This window comes from Jaculus jaculus, chromosome 1 (genome assembly GCF_020740685.1).
Source record: "Jaculus jaculus isolate mJacJac1 chromosome 1, mJacJac1.mat.Y.cur, whole genome shotgun sequence".
NCBI lineage: Eukaryota > Metazoa > Chordata > Mammalia > Rodentia > Dipodidae > Jaculus > Jaculus jaculus.
The window spans coordinates 220,248,139-220,256,996 of NC_059102.1; the positions used below are offsets into that span (position 1 = coordinate 220,248,139).

The 8,858-nt window shown below is 40.4% G+C and overlaps 1 pseudogene; it reads left to right on the plus strand.

Moving 5' to 3' along the window:
- The first annotated feature begins 1,042 nt into the window (after window positions 1-1,042).
- LOC123454075 lies at window positions 1,043-2,073 on the plus strand (annotated as a pseudogene).
- The last annotated feature ends 6,785 nt before the right edge of the window (window positions 2,074-8,858 follow it).

Below are 8,858 nucleotides of genomic sequence, written 5' to 3' on the forward strand. Positions count from 1 at the left end.
GCTGGGCATGGTGTTGCATGCCTTTAATCCCAGGACTTGGGTGGCTGAGGTAGGAGGATGACTGTGAGTTCAAGTCCATTCTGAGACTACATAGGGAATTCCAGGTCAGCTTGGGCTGCAGTGAAACCCTACCTCAAAAACAAAAGACCTTAACATCAGACCTGGAACTCTGAGATGACTAGAGGAATAAGTAAGGGAAATACTTCAACATATAGACAAAAAGATTTTCTGGATAGAAGTCCAGTTGCTCAGAAAGTAAGACAACTAGTCAACTATTGGGAACTCATGAATTAAAAAGCTTTTGGGCCGGGCGTGGTGGCGCACGCCTTTAATCCCAGCACTCGGGAGGCAGAGGTAGGAGGATCGCCAAGAGTTCGAGGCCACCCTGAGACTACAGAGTTAATTCCAGGTCAACCTGGACCAGAGTGAGACCCTACCTCGAAAAACCAAAAAAAAAAAAAAAAAAAAGCTTTTGTAGGAGGCTGGAGAGATGGCTTAGTGGTTAAGTGCTTGCCTGTGAAGCCTAAGGACCCTAGTTCAAGGCTCAATTCTCCAGGACCTACATTAGCCAGATGCACAAGGGGTGCACACATCTGGAGTTCATTTGCAGTGGCTGGAGGCCCTGGTGCGCCCATTCTCTCTCCCTCTCTCTCTCTCTATATATATATATCTATCTGCCTCTTTCTTTCTCTGTCACTTTCAAATAAATAAATAAAAAATTTTTTAAAAAGCTTTTGTAGGGCTAGAGAGATGGCTTAACAGTTAGATGGTACTTGCTTGCAAAGCCCAAGGTCCCAGGTTGGATTTCCCAATAACCATATAAGCCAGATACACAAGGTGGCACATGCGTCTGGAGTTTTCAGTGGCTAGAGACCCTGACATTCCCATTCTCTTTTGATCTGCCTCTTTTTCTCTCTTAATCTCTGTCTCAAGTAAATAAATAAAATATTTTTTTTAAAAACTCTTTTTAAAAAGCTTTTGTACATCCCTGGTGTGATTCTGTCCTACGCGTCTAGTGCGAGGCACCATAGTTAGTTGTCTCCGTCCGTCTCCTCACACCCCCCCAAGTGCGTGCCACCCCCCATGGAAGATTCGATGGACATGGACATGAGCCCGCCGAGGCCTCAGAAATACCTTTTCAGTTGTGAACTAAAGGCTGACAAAGATTATCACTTTAAGGTGGATAATGATGAAAATGAGCACCAGTTATTAAGAACGGTCAGTTTAGGGACTGGGGCAAAAGATGAACTGCACATCTTGAGGCAGAGGCAATGAATTATGAAGGCAGTCCAATTAAAGTAACACTGGCAATTTTGAAAATGTCTGTACAACCAACGGTTTCTCTTGGGGGCTTTGAAATTACACCACCTGTGGTCTTAAGGTTGAAGTGTGGTTCAGGGCCTGTGCATATTAGTGGACAGCACTTAGTAGTTGTGGAGGAAGATGCAGAATCAGAAGATGAAGAGGAGGAGGATGTAAAACTCTTAAGTATGTCTGGAAAGCGATCTGTACCTGGAGGTGGTAACAAAGTTCCACAGAAAAAAGTAAAACTTGCTGCTGATGAAGATGATGAGGAGGAGGATGAAGATGATGATGATGATGATGATGAAGCTGAAGAAAAAGCTCCAGTGAAGAAATCTATACGAGATATTCCAGCCAAAAATGCACAAAAATCAAACCAAAATGGAAAAGACTCAAAACCCTCAACACCAAGATCAAAAGGTCAAGAAGCCTTCAAAAAACAGGAAAAAACTCCTAAAACACCAAAAGGACCTAGTTCTGTTGAAGACATTAAAGCAAAAATGCAAGCAAGTATAGAAAAGGGTGGTTCTCTTCCCAAAGTGGAAGCCAAGTTCATCAACTATGTGAAGAATTGCTTCCGGATGACTGACCAGGAGGCTATTCAAGATCTCTGGCAGTGGAGGAAATCTCTTTAAGAAAGTAGTTTAAACAGTTCCTTGAAATTTTCTGTCTTCATTTCTGTAACAGTTGATATCTGGCGTCTTTTTTATAATGCAAAGTGAGAACTTTCTCTACCATGTTTGATAAATGTTGTCCAAGTTCCATTGCCAAGAATGTGTTGTCTAAAATGCCTGTTTAGTTTTTAAAGCTGGACTCCACCCTTTGCTTAGTTTTAAGTATGTATGGAATGTTATAATAGGACATAGTAGTAGTGGTCAGACATGGAAATGGTGGAGAAACAAAACTATCACATGTGAAATAAACCCAGTATTTTAATAAAGTGAAAAAAAAAAGCTTTTGTACAGCAAAGGACACTGAATAGAACAAAGAGGCAACCTACAGAATGGGAGAAAATTTGCCAGCTATACATCTGATGGAGGATTATTAACTGGGATATACAAAGAACTCAAAAGTAAATAAGAAATCAAACAACCCATTGCTGGTGGGAAGATAGACTGGTATAGCCCTTGTAGAAATCAGTGTGGAGTGCCCTGAGACAGCTAAAAACTGAGTGACACCTGCACCACTCCTTGGCATATGCACTAAAGACTCCACTCATTACTATAGATTCACTTGCTCATCCATGTATATTGCCACTCTATTAATAATAACTAGGAAATGGAACCCACTTAGATGTTCCTCAACTGATGAATGGATAATGAAGATGTGGTGCATTTATACAATGAAGTTTTATACCTCTATAAAGAAAAATACAATTATGAAATTTTCAGAAAAATGGATGAACATGAAAAAGATTATGCTGAGGTAACCCAGGTAACCAAAGTCAAATGCTACATGTTCTCTCCTATATGTGGATCTTAGCTTCTAATGTTTAGATTTGCATGTAAGAGTAAAAGTTGTGGGCTGAATAGATAGCTTAGTGGTTAAGGTGCTTGTCTGTGAAGCCTAGGGACCCAGGTTCAATTCCCCACTAACCATGTAAGCCTGATGTAGGTGGCACATGTGTCTAGAGTTGGTTTACAGAGGCTAGAGGCCCTGCCATGACCATTCTCTCTCTCTCATTCTCTCTCTCCCCCACTCTCAAATAAATATTTTATTTTTAAAATATCTTTTTTAGCTGGGCGTGGTGGCACACACCTTTAATCCCAGCACTCGGGAAGCAGAAGTAAAAGGATAGCCATGAGTTCAAGGCCACCCTGAGACAACAGAGTGAATTCCAGGTCAGGCTGGACTAGTGTGAAACCCTACCTCGAAAAACCAAAAATAAATAAATAAATAAATATTTTTAAAAATTTTATTTATTTATTTGACAGAGAGAGAGAGAGAGAATAGGCACTCCAGGGCTTCCAGTCACTGCAAACAAACTCCAGACATGTGTGCCCCCTTGTGTATCTGGCTAACATGGGTCCTGGGGAATCTAACCAGGGTCCTTTGGGCTTTGCAGGCAAACACCTTAACTGCTAAGCCATCTCTACAGTCCATTTTTATTTTATTTTTTATATTTGGTTTTTAAAGATAGGGTCTCACTCTAGCCCAGGCTGACCTGGAATTCACTATGAGTTCAGGCTGGCCTTGAACTCATGGTAACCATCTTACCTCTGCCTCCCTAGTGCTGGAATTAAAGGTATGTTCCATCATGCCTGCCAATGAATAACTATTTTAAAAGGAGTAAAAGTCACTACCAGGTAAGAGGGTGGCATACTAACAACACCAAAGCAGCCTAGGAGAGGATATAAGCAGAAACACAGAAAAATACACTCTTCTACTGAAAAGTGAAGGTGTATAAGTTATCAACAACAGAGAAGCAGTATCTAGGATCTTCCAGAAAGGAGGAAACCAACCAGAGTCCTGCCAAGGTGCCTGGAGCTCCAATTCACACACCCAGCCACCTGCTTGACATGCACAGAGCAATAGGAGCAGAAACCAGGTGAAGGGATTTTCCACTTACATCAGCCTCCTTGCAAAGTAAAGAAATCTGAAGGGGAAGACAGCAGGGACCAGCTGAGAAGCTACTGAAGGAGAACACAAATGGGACCAGCTGAGCAGCTCCAGCACAACTCCAGGCAGCCTGCATACCCTCCCAACCCCCAACCATCAGGGCCACGAGCCCCTGGAGAACTGATTCAGTCCCTACACCGAGAGAGATTAAGGTGGGCACTCAGCACTGGTGAGACTGGAAACCACCCCAAAAGATAACAGGGTCTACATACACAAAGCCAGATATGCAGGCCTGCACTGGAAGTGGTACTCTCCCTTTCCATGTCACAAAAGGTTGTGTATTACATTCGATTGATATATTCTTGGTTGGCTTTACCACTCAAATAAACTTTATTTTGGTGTTGACTATTGTTGCCTTTGATGTTTCCTGACTTACAGGACCTTTATATTTTTCTTCTGTCATTATTGGGGGCAGGGTCTGACTGGCCCCAAGACTGAATTAGACCCCAGTTAAGACCAGAAATCTCAATCTCCTAGGTGACAAGATTAAGGGTGTGAGGCAATACATACTGTTAGGGACTTTGGCTTAATTAGATTATCTGTTTATTTTAATCACCATGCTTGTATAAATACCTGTGCTGGTTTTGATTGTATGTGTGCATTGCTCAGTTGAATTTTAGAATTTGCAAGTAATTTGCTCCACTCAGTCTACTACAATACTTCAATAGCAGACAAATTCAACACCTAGGGTCGCTTCTGCTATTTCTTTGGAATATAAGAGCTACACCTGGAGCTTACAGTTAAGCTCCTACACTGAAGATATATAAAGTCAGATTTACACAGCTAAGAACACTGCAGATAATTAGAAAACCCAACATCAAATTAACTCAAGATGTAAAAATCTCAGTATTATAATACAAGAAACACAAAAATCAAGACAAGCTGGGTGTGGTGGTGCACGCCTTTAATCCCAGCACTTGGGAGGCAGAGGTAGGAGGATTGCCATGAGTTCAAGGCCACCCTGAGACTACATAGTTAATTCCAGGTCAGCCTGGACCAGAGTGAGACCCTACCTTGAAAAAACAAAAATTAAAAATTAATTAATTAATTAAATTAAATAAATCAAGACAATACAATCCCACCAAAAATTTAAAATCCATCAGAAATGACCTCCAGACCTACATTAGAGGAAATGCCTGGCAAAGACTTCAAAAAATGATTATATCTATATGTAAAGAAATCAAACAAGAAATAAAAGGAATCAAAGAAGAAAACCAACTCCTGAAGGAATCCCAAGATAACACAGGAAACCAACTTAATGAAATAAGGAGGTCAATACAAGACATGAGTATGGAAATAGAAAAAATGAAAAAATATCATGCAGAAATATTAGAAATAAAAACAGAGTTAGTCATACAGAAACTATGTAGAAAGGCTCATCAGCAGAATGGACCAAGGAAAGGACCGAATAACTACTCTAGAAGATCAGGTGGCAGATCTGACAGAGTCCAACAAAGAGAAAGACAAACTAATAGGAGGGCATGAATGGCATTTCAAGGCATTCAGGACACTATGAAGAGATCAAACATAACAGACATATCAAGCATTCAGGGCATAAAAGAAGAAGAATAATTTCATTCCAAAAGCACAGTGGGTATTTTCAAAAAATCATAGAAGGGGCTGGAGAGATGGCTTAGCAGTTAAGCGCTTGCCTATGAAGCCTAAGGACCCCGGTTCAAGGCTCGGTTCCCCAGGTCCCACGTTAGCCAGATGCACAAGGGGGCGCACGCGTCTGGAGTTCATTTGCAGAGGCTGGAAGCCCTGGCGCGCCCATTCTCTCTCTCTCCCTCTATCTGTCTTTCTCTCTGTGTCTGTCGCTCTAAAATAAATAAATAAATAAATTAAAAAAAAATCATAGAAGAAACTTCTCCAATTAGGGAGAGAGATGCCAATACAGATACAGGAAAGTCTATAGAATGCCAAACAGACAAAATTCGGAAAGAACCACTCACCATCATATTAAATTAGACAATAAAACACACAAACCAAAGAAGCTATGTTGAAAGCAGTTAGAGAGAAGAATCAAGTCACATACAAAAGCAGGCCCATCAGGATAAGAGCAGATTACTCAACACAAACATTAAAAGCCAGACAGGCTTGCAATGGTGTATTCCAAGTTCTGAAAGATTCCACATACTTGGGCTGCAAGGTCACTGGGAAATCCTGCTGGAGCTGAGTTGAAAACCTCCTCCATGCAGACCAGCTGACAGAAAGCTGGAAAAGGCTATGCTGCATGCAGCTCAATGTGTGAGAGGGAAATCACCAGTAGAGATACTCAACAGTGGACATGGCAAGCCTTAAATTTGGCCAGCCAGGCCAAATGAGCCAATGGGTACAATAATGGCATTTCTGTTATGGGGGAAACCAAACCAACTGCTCTCTAATTAGAATAGAGGCCTGCTCCATGGGATGGAATACATCTCTGACACTGAAAACCTTCAACAGTGGAAATTGTGACAACTAGGGGTATAATGTCTGCTGGTGTCTGGCTAAATGTATACACTATGCTCATCAAACTGCCCAGTAAGCACTTCTCTTAATGTTCATACCCATATATTAATGGTACTCTCACTTTTGGTTAGAGAAGTTTCTCTTTTCAGATGGCAGTGACCTTGGGATGACTCAGAAAGCACCATGATGCTGAGAAGAAGTGATAGAGGAGGGCTTATCACTGAATATCTCTATCACACCATCCAAGGCTCAGGGTCCACTATGAAAGAGGTGGCAAAAGAATGTAAGAGCCAAAGGAAGTGTAGTACTCCTTAAAACATGTTCCTCCAGACACAAAATGGCCTGGGTATCCATGACCTCACAGTGTCTGACACTCCCTACACAAAACCATAATAATAGGAGGAAAAGATGATGATATCAAAAATAAAAAAGAAGCCGGGCGTGGTGGCACATGCCTTTAATCCCAGCACTTGGGAGGCAGAGGTAGGAGGATTGCAGTGAGTTCGAGGCCACCTGAGACTCCATAGTGAATTCCAGGTCAGCCTAAGATACAGTGAAACCCTACCTTGAAAAACCAAAAAAATAAAAAATAAAAATAAAAAAGAAATTGATTGAAAGGGGGAAGAGGTATGATGGAGAGTAGCACTGCAAAGGGGAAAGTGGGGGAGGGAGGGAATTACAATGGTATATTGTCTACAATTATGGAATTTGTCAATAATTTTTTTTAAATTATTTATTTATTTATTTGAGAGTGACAGACACAGAGAGAAAGACAGATAGAGGGAGAGAGAGAGAATGGGCATGCCAGGGCTTCCAGCCTCTGCAAACGAACTCCAGACGCGTGCGCCCCCTTGTGCATCTGGCTAACGTGGGACCTGGGGAACCGAGCCTCGAACCGGGGTCCTTAGGCTTCACAGGCAAGCGCTTAACTGCTAAGCCATCTCTCCAGCCCTGTCAATAATTTTTTAATTCACATAATCAAATGATAATGAGAACACAACATACCAAAACCTTTGGGACACAATGAAAGCAGTCCTAAGAGGGAAATTTATAGCATTAGATGCCTATATTAAGAAATTAAAAGCCAGGTGTAGTAGCACATGCCTTTAATCCCAGCACTCGAGAGGCAGAGGTAGGAGGATCGCCGAGAGTCCGAGGCCACCCTGAGACTACATAGTGAATTCCAGGTCAGCCTGAGCCCAAGTGAGACCCTTCCTCAAAAAACCAAAAATAAATAAATAAATAAATAAATTTTTAAAAAAGAAATTAGAAAGGTCACAAGTAACAATTTAATGCTTCACATTAAGGCCTTGATAAAAGAAGAACAAGGCAAACCAAAAATCAGTAGATGGGAATAAATAATAAAGATTAGGGAAGAAACTAACGAAATAGAAACAAAATAAATCCAAAGAATCAATGAAATTAAAACTTGTTTTTTTGGGGGGAAAGGATAAATAAGATTGATAAACCATTAGCAAATCTGACCAAAAGAAAGAAAGAAGAGACACAATAAAATTAGAGATATAATAGACACCATTAAAACAGATACCAGAGAAATTCAGAAAACCATAAGGACATACTATAAGAACATATACTACACTTAATTTGAAAATCTGAAAGATATAGATGATTTCCTTGATTTATATGACCTACCAAAATTAAATCAAGATGAAATTAACCACTTAAATAGACCTATAACAAGTACAGAGATACAAGCAGTTATATATAAAAAAATCTCCCAGCTAAAAAACTCCACATTCAGATGGATTCACCGTGAATTTTAACAGACCTTCATGGAAGAACTAACACCACTGCTTCTCAAACTTTTCCATAAAATAGGAAAGGAAGGAATCCTACCAAACTCCTTCTTTGAAGCCAGCATCACCCTGATACCAAAGCCAGACAAAGATAGAACAACAACAAAAAAAAATTACAGACCAATCTCCCTCATGAACATAGATGCAAAAATTCTCAACAAAATATTGACAAACAGAATACAAGAATATATCAAATAGTCATTCACCCTGAACAAGTAGGCTTTATCCCAAACATTCAGGGATGGTTCAACATATGCAAATCAATGAATGTAATATATTATATAAATGGTCTGAAGGACAAAAATCACATGATGATCTCATTAGATGCAGAAAAAGCCTTTGACAAAATGCAACATCTCTTCATCATAAAAGTCCTATAGAAACTAGGAATAGAAGGAACAAATCTCAATATAATACAGGCTACTTATGACAAACCTACAGCCAACATCATACTAAGTGGAGAAAAACTTGAAGCTTTTCCACTAAAATCAGGAACAAGATGAGGGTGTCTACTGTCCCCACTTTTAGATCATTATTAGAAAATTTTCAGTGCCAGGGATGATACCTTCCAGTGCGTTGTTGGCCAAGGAATTCCCTGATGCCCCCAAAACATTACAGGCCATTGCTGAGGCTCTTGGTTTCCCACCAGGAATAGATAGTAAGGCCCTG